The 15,505-nt window shown below is 35.4% G+C and overlaps 1 pseudogene; it reads right to left on the bottom strand.

Annotated features, from left to right (window-relative positions):
• Positions 1-732: 732 nt before the first annotated feature.
• Positions 733-848, bottom strand: LOC150056480 (U6 spliceosomal RNA; annotated as a pseudogene).
• Positions 849-15,505: the final 14,657 nt, after the last annotated feature.

Below are 15,505 nucleotides of genomic sequence, written 5' to 3'. Positions count from 1 at the left end.
GAAGTGGCTCTGTGGCTCAAGTGGTAAAACACTTGCCTTGAGTGAAAAAACTTAGGGACAGTATTCAGGCTCTTGGTTCAAGCCCGACGACCAACAACAACAAAAAATGTCAATGACCCAGAGACTAAAGAAGTAAAAGTTCAAGTCAGGAGTAATATCTTAATCTAAGTATTTTCCTTTCGCAATAAACTATTTACACCAAAACCATATTGTGGGTAGAATGACAGCATGTTGTTAAAGCCTGAATAGAGACCTATATTTAAAAATGAATTTCAGAAGAAATAGGAGAGAAATGGATAAATGAGAAAAACCATGAAGTGAATGTTAGAGGGGAGCTTTAGAAAAAATTTTAAACTGTAACTGTTATTTCTGGGTGGAAGAATTAAGTGTATATCAGAGACAGAAAAAAGGGGCCCCTTCATGAAATCTTCTTTAGGAAGCACTGAGTTTGAATAATAAGAATGCATTCCCTGAGTGAAAACAATATGCAAAAATAGGAGCTAAAGGAAAAAAAAGATAATAAGATTCATTTGTTTTGTAAATAAAGCCTTTTTCCTTGATTAAACATACAGCCTAAGTTAAAGTTTAATTTTTTATCTGTAATGATGAATTTCACCTTTCTAAACTAAAAATTAGTGGCCAAAATATTAACAAATACATATATACAAATAAAGTCAAATATGTGCTTTTATATCACTTGGTTTAAGAACAAGAAATAATAAGAGATTGTTTGAAAAATATGAATTCTTCACATATTTGCATGCCATCTTTTCCATCTATGCACAGGGGCCATGGTAATCTTTTCACTATCATTCCAATTTTTATAAATGTGCTGTGGAAGCAAGCACATGAAATATATTTTTAAACCCTGGCTTCTAAGAGTTATTATCCTGGAATTTTGGAAGGGTTGTTTCATAATCCTACTTATTTCTATTTTTAAATGGAGCTATTGTGATTATTTGAGCCTTTAAGAAAATTAAATATATGTATGCATATATATTCTGTCTCATGGATAAGTACTCAATAAATTAGTATAACTAAGAACAATGCCATGTTTAATATTTCAACTCTTTGTTAAATAGTAAAACTGTGCAAGTGAGTAGACAGCAGGGAGTCAAGCAGTCACATTTAATGATAAAGAAATAAAAACATGAAGATTTTTGTGATTTGATCAATTCTTATGTCAAATGTCTGATAGTCAGTATAGGAAACAAGGATGGTGAACAACCAACTTAAAATTCTTTCCAATGAAATGATCTACCCTTTAATGTGATTAACAATAAACTTTAATGTTCAAAGTATGATCCAAGTACAAGCAAAAAAGGAATCCATGAGATTGTATAATAATATATAATTTTTATTCCACAGTTGAATAGGATTCATGTATATAGTAAATGTTTCAGAAGCCATGGATTACTAGTTGCTCCAGAGCTTTTAGCATAAAGAGGCGTTGGATCTTACGAAATGTCATTTCTGCATCTATTGAGACAATCATGTGATTCTTGTCCTTGCTCCTGTTGATGTGTTGAATTATATTAATTGATTTGCATATGTTGAATCAGCTTTGCACCACTGCGATGAATACTGTTTGATCATACTGTATAATTTTTTTTCATGAGTTGCTGAAGATGGTTGGACAGTATTTTGTTGGGAAGTTTTGCATCAGTATTCATCAAAGAAATGGGTCTATACTTCTCTTTCTTTGATGAATCTCTGTCTGGTTTTGGGATTCAGGTTATAGTGGCTTTGTAGAATGAGTCTGGTAAAGAGCCTTCATTTTCAATTTCATTGAAGAACTTGAGGAGTATTGGTGTGAGCTCTACTTTGAAGACCTTATAGAATTCAGATGTGAATCTATCTGGCCCTGGGCTTTCCTTGGATAGAAGATCTCTTATTGCATATTCTCCTTCTGTTGCTGAAAATAGGTCTGTTTAGTTGGATTACGTCTTTTTGGTTCAGTGTGGGTATGTTAATATTGTCTAGAAATTCATCCATTTCTTCTAGATAATCAAATTTGTTGGCATAAAGGTTTGAAAACTATTCCCTCATGATGCTCTGGATCTTGGTAATTTCTGTCATGATATTACCATTCTCATCTGTGATTTTGTTTATCTGGGTGTGCTCCCTTCTTTTTTGGTAAGATTTGCTAAGGGTCTGTCAATTTTGTTAATGTTTTCAAAGAACCAACTTTGAGTATTGTTGATTCTTTCTATAGTTTTATGGACTCGATTTAATTCTGCTTAGATTTTGATAATAATATGGTGAAAATGGCAATCTTGCCAAGAGCTGCCTACAAATTCAACACAATACCCATCAATATCCCAATGTCATTTTTTAAAGAAATAGAAGTGGCAATCAAAAATTTCAAATGGAAAAATAAAAGACCCATATAGCAAAAACAATTGTTAGCAGAAAGAACAGGAGGAATTTCAATATCAAACTTTAGACTGCATTACAGAACTACAGTGACCAAAACAGCTTGGTACTAGAACAAGAACAGGCCTGAAGACCAATGGAATAGAACTGAGGACCCAGATATTAACCCACCTAATCTTTGATAAGGGAGCAAAAAAAAAAACATAGAATGGAAGAAAGACAACCTCTTGAACAAGTTGTAATGGCAGAACTGATTAAGCACCTGCAGACAACTAAAATTGGATCCTTTTTTGTTACCCTGCAACGGGATTAATTCCAAACGGATCAAAGCAGATACTTTGAAAACTTTACAAGCTGGAATAGGAGAGAGAGGTCAGAACTTTCTTAATAAGGACCAAGAAACACAACAAATCATAGAAAGTCTGGATAAGTGGGACTGCATTGAACTGCAGGCCTTCTGTATGGCAAAGGACATAGCTAGAAAATTAACTGGAAAGACTACAGAGTGGGAGAAGCCCTTCATTAACTATACGATGGACAAAGCCCTCATATATTACATATATCAATAGCTCAAAAAATTGAATCACTCCAAAACTAATCTCCAAAGAAACAACCATCCCATTAAAAGATGGGCCAAAGACTTATAGAATATCTCTCTGAAGAAAAAATAAGAATGTCCTATAGACACATGAAGAAATGCTTGACATTTCTGACCATAAAAGAAATACAAATCAAAAAAACTTTAAGATTCCACCTCACTCCAATTAGAAAGGCCAGGATCAAGAAATCTAATTACAACAGGTGCTGGAGGGGATGTGGCCAGGAGGGATCACTACTACTACACTGTTGGTGGGAGTACAAACTCGTTCAACCACTATGGAAAGCAGTATGGCAGTTACTCAGAAGTATAAAAGTACAACTCCCCTATGACCCAGCAATTCCACTACTTGGCATTTACTCAATTGTCCAGAAACAAGGACATACTAAATCCACTAGCACAATGATGTTCATTGCAGCACTATTTACCATAGCAAAGAAATGGAACCAACCCAGATGCCCCTCAGTTGATGAGTGGATCAACAAGATGTGGTATTTATACACAGTGGAATTCTATGCTGCTGTCTGAAAGAATGACATCGCCCCATTTGTAAGGAAATGGAAAGACTTAGAAAACATCATATTAAGTGAAGTAAGCCAGACCCAAAGAAAGATAGGCTCAAAGGCTTCCCTCATTTGTCATAATCAGTATAAACCCTGGGCTCTCCTAGCAGAGATTTAAAATAGAGCAATACCTAGATACATAAGGCCATATAGTATGACACTAAGTGAAAGAACCTCCAGGATATAGAAACAAAAGCCATATAACTAGTTATTGTTGTCCTTAATGTACTATCTTATCTCTCATCTCTTTTGCTGTCCCTTAGTAATCTCGTATTGTTACAGTATTTCACCTGGTTATCTGATATATTGTATATATATGCATATTTGGTTATTTGAATCTGGATAGGGAAGGGAGGAAAACAAGATGAGAGGAGTGGGTGGGGATAGTGAAATGGGGACCAGGACATAAGAAATGATATCAATGTATGCGAAATAATGCACCTTCTATCTGGTGAATATAATGTAACCCTTCTATTAATTAAAATAAAAATATATGAAAAAAGAAAGCTAATACTATCTTATATGATTAGCATTCTAACTGAAACTCAACTCACATCTGTAACACTCACAAATAATCCAATAATTTGCAGTTTAAGTGGATTGTGAACACGTACCAAACACCATTCCAAGTGAAGCAAGAAGTTTACTGCTATTTTTTGTAAACCTTATTTTAAAGCAAATGCTTACTCTCATGAAATGTGTTCATTTCATTACTAATCTGTTGGGTACAAGGAAGTGCAATCAACCTGTTTTGATACACTTTGTTGAGTTAACTCAAGGAAATATAAAGTACTTCAAATTATTATCAAGTAGAGAGGATACAAAGAATACTTAAATATTGTGTTCTTCAACTTCAGAGTTGGGGAATAGATTTATAAACAAGTAATAATAGCATGGATTAAATCTCTGTAGCTGCACAAATTTGTTCTCCCACACAGCAAATGCACTTTGTCCTATTAATTTGTCATAGAATTATGAGGTACATATCAGGATGTTCTTATTACATAAAAGAAATGCGAATTGAAAAGAAAAATAAAATAACTTTCCCAAAGTCACCTGTACATTCAGCAGAGCTAATTTCATGCATCTCACAGGGATCAATTATTAGTCTGGGCTGGAATGTCAACTGATTACAGTAAGGATATCTGCTTGTTAGAGTTGGTACTTATATTTTAATCTCCATCTTCCTTTGTGTACTTATCAAGCAGGAATTCTGCATTCTTTTTACAACTACTTTTTCCGAGCTGAATATAATTTGATTGGGGTTCTCAATGTGGATCTATGAAGAGATTGAAAATATGTTACCTTGCCATTTATAACTTCTTCCTTACCTCTGTCTCTCATTCTCCTTTGCTTTTCACCTTCCCTGCTCTTTTCTCTCCTTTTTTTTCTTCCTTCTCATTTTCCCCTTCTCTTTCATCTTCTAACTGTCTCTTTAACCAAATGGCAAGTCTAATCTTACTGACAGAGAAAAGGAGTTAGTTAACTGTATAATACAATAGTCTTTTCATTTTTCTCCCTCTGTGGGCTTACTAAACCCTTTAGGAGTAGAAGTAGAGCAGTAATTCAGTACCAATTCTGTCCTAAATTATTCATAGGCTGAGACAAAATAAATGTACACATGCATACACACAAATGCACATGCTTTTACACCATGGAACCACTAAATTTCTGCTTGGGAAAAGAAATTATACAATATACATATGTTTCCCACAACAAATAAGAATATAAAAGAAGTAAAAATACCAATGTCCTCCTGATTTAACCAAATCCTTATTCTGATTCTTAAAGCAATATTCAAGAGGCTTACTCTTTATGTCTTTCAATTTCCATAGTAAAGAAAAGGACGGGCTTTTTCTTCTTAAAGGGCTCTTTGAAAACCGGTTTCTTTACCTTTCAAGGTCATACCTGCCCAGTGACTGACACCTTCTTGTGCTCCTCTGAGATGCTGATGTCTTCCAGAAACTTTTGAGCATCCACAGGCAGAGGGGATGGTGGCCTCTCTACAGCCGAGCCCTCTGTTTCAGTCAGCTCTCATTTAATTGGAAAAGTCAGGCTTTTGTCTACTGTGGAATGAAGAACTCTTTATTTTGCCCTTTATTCAAAATACTGAATGACAACTGAAGAGATAATGGCAAAGATATAACCTCTAATATTTATTTTATGTTGAATTATAATGGGTAGGGGTCAATCAGGAAGAATAACAACAATGAAAAGCTAAGGTCATTGTCATTTTACAAAGGGTCAAAACTGTTCACACGTGCTTCACCAAAAAATATTTCTTCTATGATTCACAACAACTTTAGGGGAGAGGCATTTGCTTTGTTTCAATATAAGTAAAGTGGCCCAAAGTCTCTTACAATGAAGACCTGGTCTCTAGAGTGATACCATTAGGACATGGTAAAAAAATTAGTAGGTGAAGCCCAATCGAAGGTCCCTCGGGCCCCCTTTCCCTAGTTGAATTAAAATAACAGTGATTCTACAACCACTGTATGTGTGTCTTTGAAATCAATTTAGGGAACTTGGCCCTAGACTGTTCTCCCTCTTTCTTGCTCTTTTCTAACTCCAGCATGAGTTCCCCCCAATTGTAATCCGTTTTACTCACCCCCATCACAGGTTACACTCCTGGGCTATCCAAAACCTCTAGAGCCATGAGCCAAATTAAATTTTGTTACTTCACAGATAGAGAGTGTCAGGGTTTTCTTTGTAATGACACAAAGCTGACCAACAGAACATTATAAGGTAAAAGTAGGGATTGGAATCATAATTAATGCTCTTTGTACAACCTGATACAAGTCACTTTATTACTCTGGATCTGAATTTCCCAGCGCATATTAGTTATTACCACATTCTGCTGAAACTTATTAATAGAAAACAACATACATTTATTATTTTATCAAATGCCTTGTGTCAAGAGCAAGGCATGGCTCAATTGGGTGCTTCTAGCTCAGTCTCCAGTGAAGCTATAGATGAGATATTGACAGGGTAGGGAGTTCTGAGGAGTTCACAACAGGACAGTTGACTTTCTCCATGTAAGTAGTCTAAGGGAAAGAATAGGTTCCGTTTTTGGTGTCTTACAACTTTGTTCTCAAGGGTTTTTTTAATGTTTATTTTATTTTATTTTTTTTCAAATATTTTTATCGTAATTAATAGAAGGGTTACATGATATTTGCCAGATAGAAGGTGCATTAATATTCTCAAGGTTTTACATCATCATTTCTCACTACCATTTTTTCCTTGGCAAAATGTAGTAACTCACATAGTATAGCCTATACCTAAATAGATGTAAAATATACCTCAATCTTATGAAACAACTTATTGAATAATTATATTTGAAGCTAGATTTTAGACCTCTCATATTTCTCTGAAACAATAGGTCTGGGCTATGAGTAGAATTTAGTAGGTCCATAAATCACTTTTTTTTCAAAACAGAATTTAAGAATTCAAAGCCCACTAAGCACCCAATCAAAATGCTAGCACTTCTGACATTCTTAATGATTGCTTTAGTTATAAGAATTATTCGTGGCAGTCATAGTAGTAATTGTGTGGTATAATTAATGTGGCAAGTTATTTTTTAATCTAAATAATATTTTTGCAACACTAAAATCAAGCTAGAAAATGTTTCCAATACCTTGGAAGGCTTGTGAGGCTCTTTAGGCGATTGTCCCCAAAGATAGCCAATGTTCTGATCTGTATTATGGCCACAGAATATCAAAGAAAAATACATGCTTTAAAGGCTTCCCACTGATGCTGTTGGAAATCCATCATAGCTTTTAAGGGGTAGATCCTTGGGGTAGATCTTCTTGGGAATGTGCCTTGTCTAGACAATAGAAACTCAGTCCCATCTCCTTCCTCCCATTTTCACTTTCCTACCCAGAAGTGCGCAGCTTTGTTCAACATCATACCCACCCAACCACCACAGTGTGTTCCAACTGGCAACAAAGCAACAGAGCTTATTGATCATGGCTTGAAATAGCTGAACTCAGAAGGCAACGTAACTCCTTATTCTTTATAAGCTTATGTAATTCAGGTATTTATTATATGGATGGAAAACTAACTACCACAACTGACAGAGGACTAATATGGCTTCTATTAGGCTTCATTTACACAGGTCCTTACAAGGAAAATTGCCTATTTTTGATTCCTGAGCTTAGTATACACACATTTAAATTCATAGTCTGTAATCCTGACTGCAAGTGTTTGAGATTCTTCTCACAAAAATTTATTTCCTAATACATTGTAAGTATTGTCCTTTAGAGGAATAAGAATGGTATCACATTTGACAGTTAAGTAAACACCTAATTTATTTTTTTCTAGTTAGAATTCCTTTTCTATATTAATTCACTGAATATGTACAGTGTGTCAGTTCAATCTGTATGAGTATATAGATGTATAGTGTATTATAGGTGTGGGAATATATGATTGACATAGTGCTAAACGCCTAGTATCCTATCCAAAGCTGCTCTGCACTTCAGATGCAGATGTGATCATAATACAGTGTTATAAGTACTGTTATGAAAGTGATCAGACCAAGGTCAGGAAAACAAAACTGCCTAGAAAAGCCAGTGAGGTGTTGTTTCAAAGGTTTCAAAACAATTTCTAAGACATGGTCTTACAGATGAAAATTTTAGAAAAGATTTGTACTAAAAGAAAAAAATACAGTAGCTACACTGTGCATTAAAATGCAGGAAAATCTATTTGGGAGAGTCACAAGTATAAGATAGATTTGTAAATCCCTATACGTATAAGGTTAGAGGCTTATGTTTTATTTTGTTGACCATCAAGACTATCTGAAAGGCTTTTGAAAAGAAGGGAGAAATACCAAAGTTGATTGAGAGTAACTCCAGGAACAAATTGGAAAGGAAACCAGGAGAGTGGGAATTGGCAGGTTGCATGCTCGGCATCTCCAGTGTCTGCTCACATTGTGCGTGATTGTCTGGCTAACGGGAATGTGCAATGAAAGACTTGGTATATGTGCGATTCTAACCTCATAGTCTACATCATTAAAAATTGATCCACCACAATCCCATGCAGGAAAATCAGTGCGATTATTATCTTCAATTAAACAGCAAAACCTAGAAATGAAGTTGTGGCTCAATTGAGACAGAGCTAGGCTGGAGTGATAAAAGTTGAGGGACAGAATTCACACCTTGAGCTTAAGCCCCAGTTTCCAGCCCCCAAATGGATTTAATTAGTTAATTAATTGATCCATCAAATCACCACTGAATGTTGGTTAAATAAAAATACAGAACTACAAGAAACACACTATATACAAGTGATTGCCAAATAATATTTTGTAATCCTAGCAGTATATTCTGTTACTATACCAATAAACATAACTTTATTTTTATACTATTTAAATTGCTAAAATATAGCCTACTTTATCAGACATGTTTTTGTTCCACAACATGTTGACTGATTTAATTCACTAGACAAATATGTTTAGCTCCTGTGGAATCATATGTAAAGACATTTCATAGTGTTACTGCACCAGCTAAATTAAATTATAGCTTTAATGCCTGGGTATTTAATGATACAGAATAGTTCATTTTAGTCATTACATATATACATGAACTCTCATTCCCCAATATGTCTAAAGAAATCATTAAAACCTAAAAAGGATCAGAGGAATTATTTTCCAAACATTGATTTAAAAAAGTGCTACAAATGATACAAGCCAAAATTGCTGTCAGGAATGAATGTTTAAAAATTATTTGATCACTTTTAATTAGCTTTTGATCTTCCTTCACTGGCCTTTTATCCTCTCCATAATAAAAATGTACTGAGGGGAAAAATGAGTCAAGATGCTAAATCAAAATGTAGCTGTTATAAATAAAATTCTCTCTAGAAGAATGCGTTCATATCACCATTTCTGATTTTAAGTGTAATAAATATTGTGAGTTCCTTCCCTATAAAATGTTCTAAACAAAACCGTGTCTGGAAACTTTCCAAGGAAAGTAGAAAAAAATGCCAAAAATACACTAATAGAGCATGGTTGAGGACAGAGCAGAGAAATTTGAAAATCAAATGCAATAAACACCTGGGGCCTAAGGCTTTTGGAATTCTTTTTTTTATAATTTTATTGTGATTAATAGAAGGGTTATATTATATTCACCAGAGAGAACTTCACAAACATTGATACCCTTTCTCATGACATGGTCCCCATTTCCCTCCCACCCTCCCCCGCTTATACTGATTTCCCCCTTCACTATCCAATTTCAAATAGCCAATTAAGCACATATAAAATATATCAGATAACATGGTGAAAAATTATAACAATATGAGATAACCAAGGAATGGCAAAAGAGATGAGCGATAACATAGTACATTAAGGACAACAGTCACTCATTTTTTGGCTTTTGTTTCCTTATCCTGGAGTTCCTTACATTTAGTGTCGTACTATTTGGCCTAATGTCTCTAGATTTTGTTCTATTATAAATCTCTGCTAGGAGAGCCCAAGGTTTCTACTGATTATGACAAATGAGGGAAGCCTTTGAGCCTATCTTCCTTTGGGTCTGGCTTACTTCACTCAATACGATGTTTTCTAAGTCTTTCCATTTCCTTACAAATGGGGCAATGCCATTCTTTCAGACAACAGCACAGAATTCCATTTTGTATAAATACCACATCTTGTTGATCCATTCATCGACTGAGGGATATCTGGGTTGGTTCCATATCTTTGCTGGAGTAAATAGTGCTGCACTGAACATCAGTGGATTTAGTATGCCCTTGTTACCTTAGAAAACTAAAGTTGGATCCTTCTTTATCACCCTGCCCTACAATTAACTCCAAATGGATCAAAGTCCTTTAGGTAAAAGCTGACACACTGAAAACTTTACAAGAAGGAATAGGAGACACACTAGGCCTCCTTGGCACAGGTCAAAACTTTCTCAATAAGGACCAAGAAACACAACAAATAAGAGAAAGGCTGGATAAGTGGGACTGCATTAAACTGCAGAGCTTCTGTAGGGCAAAGGACATAGCTAGAAAATTAATTAGGAAGCCTACAGAATGGGAGAAGATCTTCACTAACCATACAACAGACAAAGGCCTCATATCTAAAATATACCAACAGCTCAAAAAATTGAATCACTCCAAAACAAACTCCAAAGTAACAACCATCCCATTAAAAGATGGGCCAAAAACTTAAAGAGAGTCTTCTTTGAAGAAGAAACAAAAATGGCCTATAGACACATGAAGAAATGCTCAACATCTCTGGTCATAAAAGAAATGCAAATCAAAACAACTCTAAGATTCCACCTCACTCCAGTTAGAATGGCCAGGATCAAGAAAACTAATAACAACAGATGCTGGAGGGGATGTGGCCAGGAGGGATCATTACTACACTGTTGGTGGGAGTGCAAACTCGTTCAACCACTATGGGAAGCACTATGGCAGTTCCTCAAAAGAGTAAACACAGAGCTCCTCTATGACCCAGAAAATCCACTACTTGACTTTTGGAATTCTTAACTCAGGCATAGATGCCCTTTCTCCCAGTGTATCCCTCATTCATGCATTTGCTACGGAGAGCCAGGAATTCCCAGGCTTCTGGAACCAGACACCAGTAGAAACAGATTGAATATCCTGGATACAGCTGGTGTCTATCTCCAACGTCTGGCCTGAAACCTTAGTTTTTGCACTGAGTCCATCATCAGCTTATAAACTTACAAATAATGGTTGGGGGAAAGATGAGATACCTCATATAAAATATGATAATAATGATTCAAAAATTTATTTGGGTGAAGTAATGCATCTTTTAAAATAACAGCTGTCATTTATTTGAGTATCCCTATCTCACATTTTAATGATTCTTTTTCATGAAAAGTAAGAATATTACTTTAATAGACTCTCAATCTAGCTGTTATTTTTAGATGACTATTGAATAATTTTCTTCAAATGGTTGGCATAGAAAAGAGCCCCAGTTCCTACTTGAAATTCTTTGAGATGAAGGACAAAAATAATAAGGTAAAATGGTCATATTACCTAGATTATTCTGATTACCCTCTTTGACACTCCTAAACAACCTCTCGACTATGGTTAACAGTGTATAATATTCACCTATGTTTGATTCTCTCTCTGCTATGAACATAGGTCTCTATAAAGAAGTAACTTTAAGACAAAGATGCTTAGGCAGACACTGGTGACTCATGCCTGTAACCATAGTTATTCTGAAGAGATCTGAGGATTCAAAGCCAACCCCTGCAGGAAAGTCTGTAAGAATTGCATCTCCAATTAACTACAGAAAGAAAAAAAAAGAGAAAACCCAGAGGTGGAGCTGTGATTCAGTTAGTAGACTTCTGTCCTGGAACAGCTCTCAGCTCAAGCCCCAGGACTGGCCAAAATAAAGGTACTTAGAAACCCTGTTCTACCCCATGTACACAAAACCAGGCAAAAGCCAGTAAAGCACTGAGAAATTAGACACCTGATAATCGTTTAGGAGGGTGCAAGGCCTAGGAAAGCACTCATCCCCCAGAGTCAGTCAATGAAAGACTGGTGAACTAAGTAAATGGGTATGGGAAGACGCTCAAGACAGAACCAGCCAATCCATGATTTAGTGGAAAATAATAATGTCGGACTTAAAGAGAACTCATTGTAGCTATTATTTTAAATGGCTTTAAATTGGATAGTATAGAGCCCTCATGGAAGAGACCTGAGGGAGAGTTTGTGTTCCTTCTATGTCTAGGAGTACAGGCAGATGGTAGTGCTGTCTGGAAATAGGAAGCCTGCTCCCATAATATGCTGAATTGTGCACATAGTCCTGAATTTCTCTGAGCTCAGAGAGGTGAGAAATAAATTTCCTGTTTAAAAGATATTCAACCTAAGGATGTTGGCTATAGTATCTCATATCAACTATGAAAAATGTCACTCAAAAATTGATATTTGCTCTAAATATTGTGATCATAAAAGACATTCCGTGAAACACATGCCATCTCAATGCCACATAAACAGAAATTTTAAAAAAGTATATAGTAAATCAAGTGTTATGGGGGAGGTCATGTTGCAGATGCTTATCTGTTGTAAATGTAACTCCACAGCAAGTTTGTTACTGAAAATACTGATGATATCAATGTAATCATATGTACTCCACTATAAAAACTGAAATATTAAATAGCATTCCATGACTTAAAGGCGTTGGTGTAGCATTCTTCAAACTTATTGCAGCAACTGATCAGCTCATAATTGTTCCCAAACTCCCCAAGGGAACTATCATTTTTGTTAGTTAATTTCTTCTTGGACTTAATTTGTTTATTCCAGAGTAGTTCATGTCCAGCATTGTGATTATACTTTGTGCTATTATTTTAAATTTTCTTTGCTAACCACCTCCCAAAATTCATAAGTTTTACATCCATATTGTGTTCTGGTCTTTGGTTAGTATGGAATGAATGCAGATCTTATTTCCAATCACATGAACAGACTGAGTGGTAATTTCCATGAGAACATTTCTTCCTGCAAATTTTGGGATAAATAGTATAGTTCTTATATTATTTTATTGTCAGACTTTGTCTAGATCTATTTTATATATGTGAAATTTCCAACTATCCACTGAAAGTCCCAAATTAGTGGTGATTTCTGGTATTTCCTGTCTGTAAAGCTCTTCTGAGCTTTGCATTTCAGACATAGAAGGTCAATTTGAAGGTCTATTACTTCTGGTAGAGACAGTGAAGTTAATTGTTTTGATGTTGACAATATCACAGAATATATAGACTTCCTTTTCTTTGGCTTTAAACTTTTGTTGATGTTATTATTACTGTTACTGTTATGATTATAGTATGATGCATTGCATATATGCAGCCTACAATTTAATATTTTATCTTACCTTCATTAACCATTTATTTTATGCATTTTTAGCTTTGGCAACCAATGGCTTTACAAAACAAGAAGAGAATATAGTACTAGGGTCAGTAAGAGATAACTTGCCTGTAGCAAGGTGATAAAAATCAAATCCAGATACTTAAATATATTTAATAAAATTCTTTCCCAATGAGCAGCACATCCATTGCCCGAAATAGCTTTTATGAAATGATTTTTAATCAAAATTGTTTAAAAACTTATATTACGTAAGCAAAGGGGTAGGGTTTTTATTTCACTTATAAAAAAGGTATTTCCTAGTATACTGAACATAATCTCTAATATCTACAAATGCATGCATTGCTTCTTTGTTCATCCATTTACTAGGATGATCTTTCTGGCACCTTCAACCATTGTATATTAAAAGGTTAGGGCAATAAAGTACATAAATGATTAAGATAATATCAGATGATCAAAGATAGCAGTTACAGGCCAAGGAGGAAAGGGTACTTTGCTATGAGATGTGCCCAGGAAAGTCAGGCATGACAGCTGAATTGTGACATTAGCAACCTGGGAACGAGTTGATTGGGGCATCCACTGTTTGGAGACAGGTAATAAAGAGGTACTTAAAAGTGGTATGATGACATAATTTTTCTTTCTTTCTTTCCTTCCTTCCATCTTTCTTTCCTTTTCCTTCTTTCTTTCTTTTTCTTTCATTCTTTCTTTTTGACAACAGAACTTTTCAAATTGAGTATGCCAGAGCAGAATGTGATGCAAAGTATAGGAAGAATGAAGTTATTGAAAGCAACTAAAGACTAAAGGTTTGGGCAACATGCACAGATGATACATAGGAACAAAGTTAAAGAACAGAACGCACAAAGCATTCATCCACACCAATTATGAGGCGTTCTCAGTTCTTTTCTTCAACTCAAACCCATTAAGCACATGTGAACCATAATTTTGCCTAAGATCCCTAGAATGACATATGTTTAAGATTTGCCCCTTCTTTCGTGTTTAATCAGCTCTACAACTACAGTGGCCTAAAAGACCATGTAGTGTAGATGAAAACGGGCAGTATACACAGGAGCTCAACCATGGTAAGCTGTCAGCCCATGCTAGAGGGAATCTGAATGAGCAACACTTGCACTCATCCTTATCTAAAATGGAACCGTCAGAATCTGAGTATAGAGTTTCCATTCCAGATATAGTAAAGCTGTGCAATATCTTTTCAGGCCTAAGTTATGAAAATGAAGGAAGATTTGGGACCCAACTCAGTTTTCTACAAAGCATTCTGCTACAGGCATTTGGGTCAGATTTGGGAATTGATAAATGATTTTTGTCTTCTAAAGATGCACCGTTCTGACACTTGAAGACTGACAGATATTCATAGCCTTCCTGTGGGATATACTTTAAAAAATTCATTAGCAGCTTCAGATTTATAAAGTTTAGCCTGGATGTAATGCCTTGGTATTTTATTCTGATTTTTTTTTACTTCATTACAAGTTATCAACAGAATGATAAAGCATTTGTGGAAGTGTTACTACTTCAGTTCAAAGAAAACTATGTTATTAAGAATTTTATTTTTACAAAATAGTTACCGGCTTTATTGATAGCATCAGAGACACATTTTTCCTGTAACAAACAATGCTGACATTACTGATTGAGCATTGAGCTGTAATGGGTCACAGCTTAGTTATAGTAATAACTTTTTGTCCTCTTAAATTTGTCCTTGGTAGGATACAAAAATACGCTTTTGCATGAGAAAAAATATCTGCAATGAGTTAGGAAAATGTCATGGTAAATACACACACACATGCACACACACGATATGTAATTACACAGGCTTTGCTTTGCTTATCTATTCCACAAAATTCCAGATAGGGAAATGAAGCAGTACTGAGGGAGTTTGCTTTTCTAATACCTCAAAGCTATTATGCCTTAGACTGCCTGGTTACAAGAGAGGTGAGAAACAAGAGAGAAAACACGTTTCCTGAACCAGGGTGCATTTAGAAGTGATAGCCAATATTTCCATTGCTAGATTCTTCACACATCTTGCCAATCCAGAGATAGTGCCTCACACCTTTTGCAGGAGTCAACCTGCCAAGCGGCCGCACTTCATTTCTTGCTTCGCTTACCAACCGCAAAGTGAAGTGACACTCAGAGGGAAACCCACTGTCCC

Source organism: Megascapheus bottae, chromosome 12 (genome assembly GCF_031878675.1).
Source record: "Megascapheus bottae isolate mThoBot1 chromosome 12, mThoBot2.hap1, whole genome shotgun sequence".
NCBI lineage: Eukaryota > Metazoa > Chordata > Mammalia > Rodentia > Geomyidae > Megascapheus > Megascapheus bottae.
This window is presented reverse-complemented; position numbering and strand designations above follow the sequence as displayed.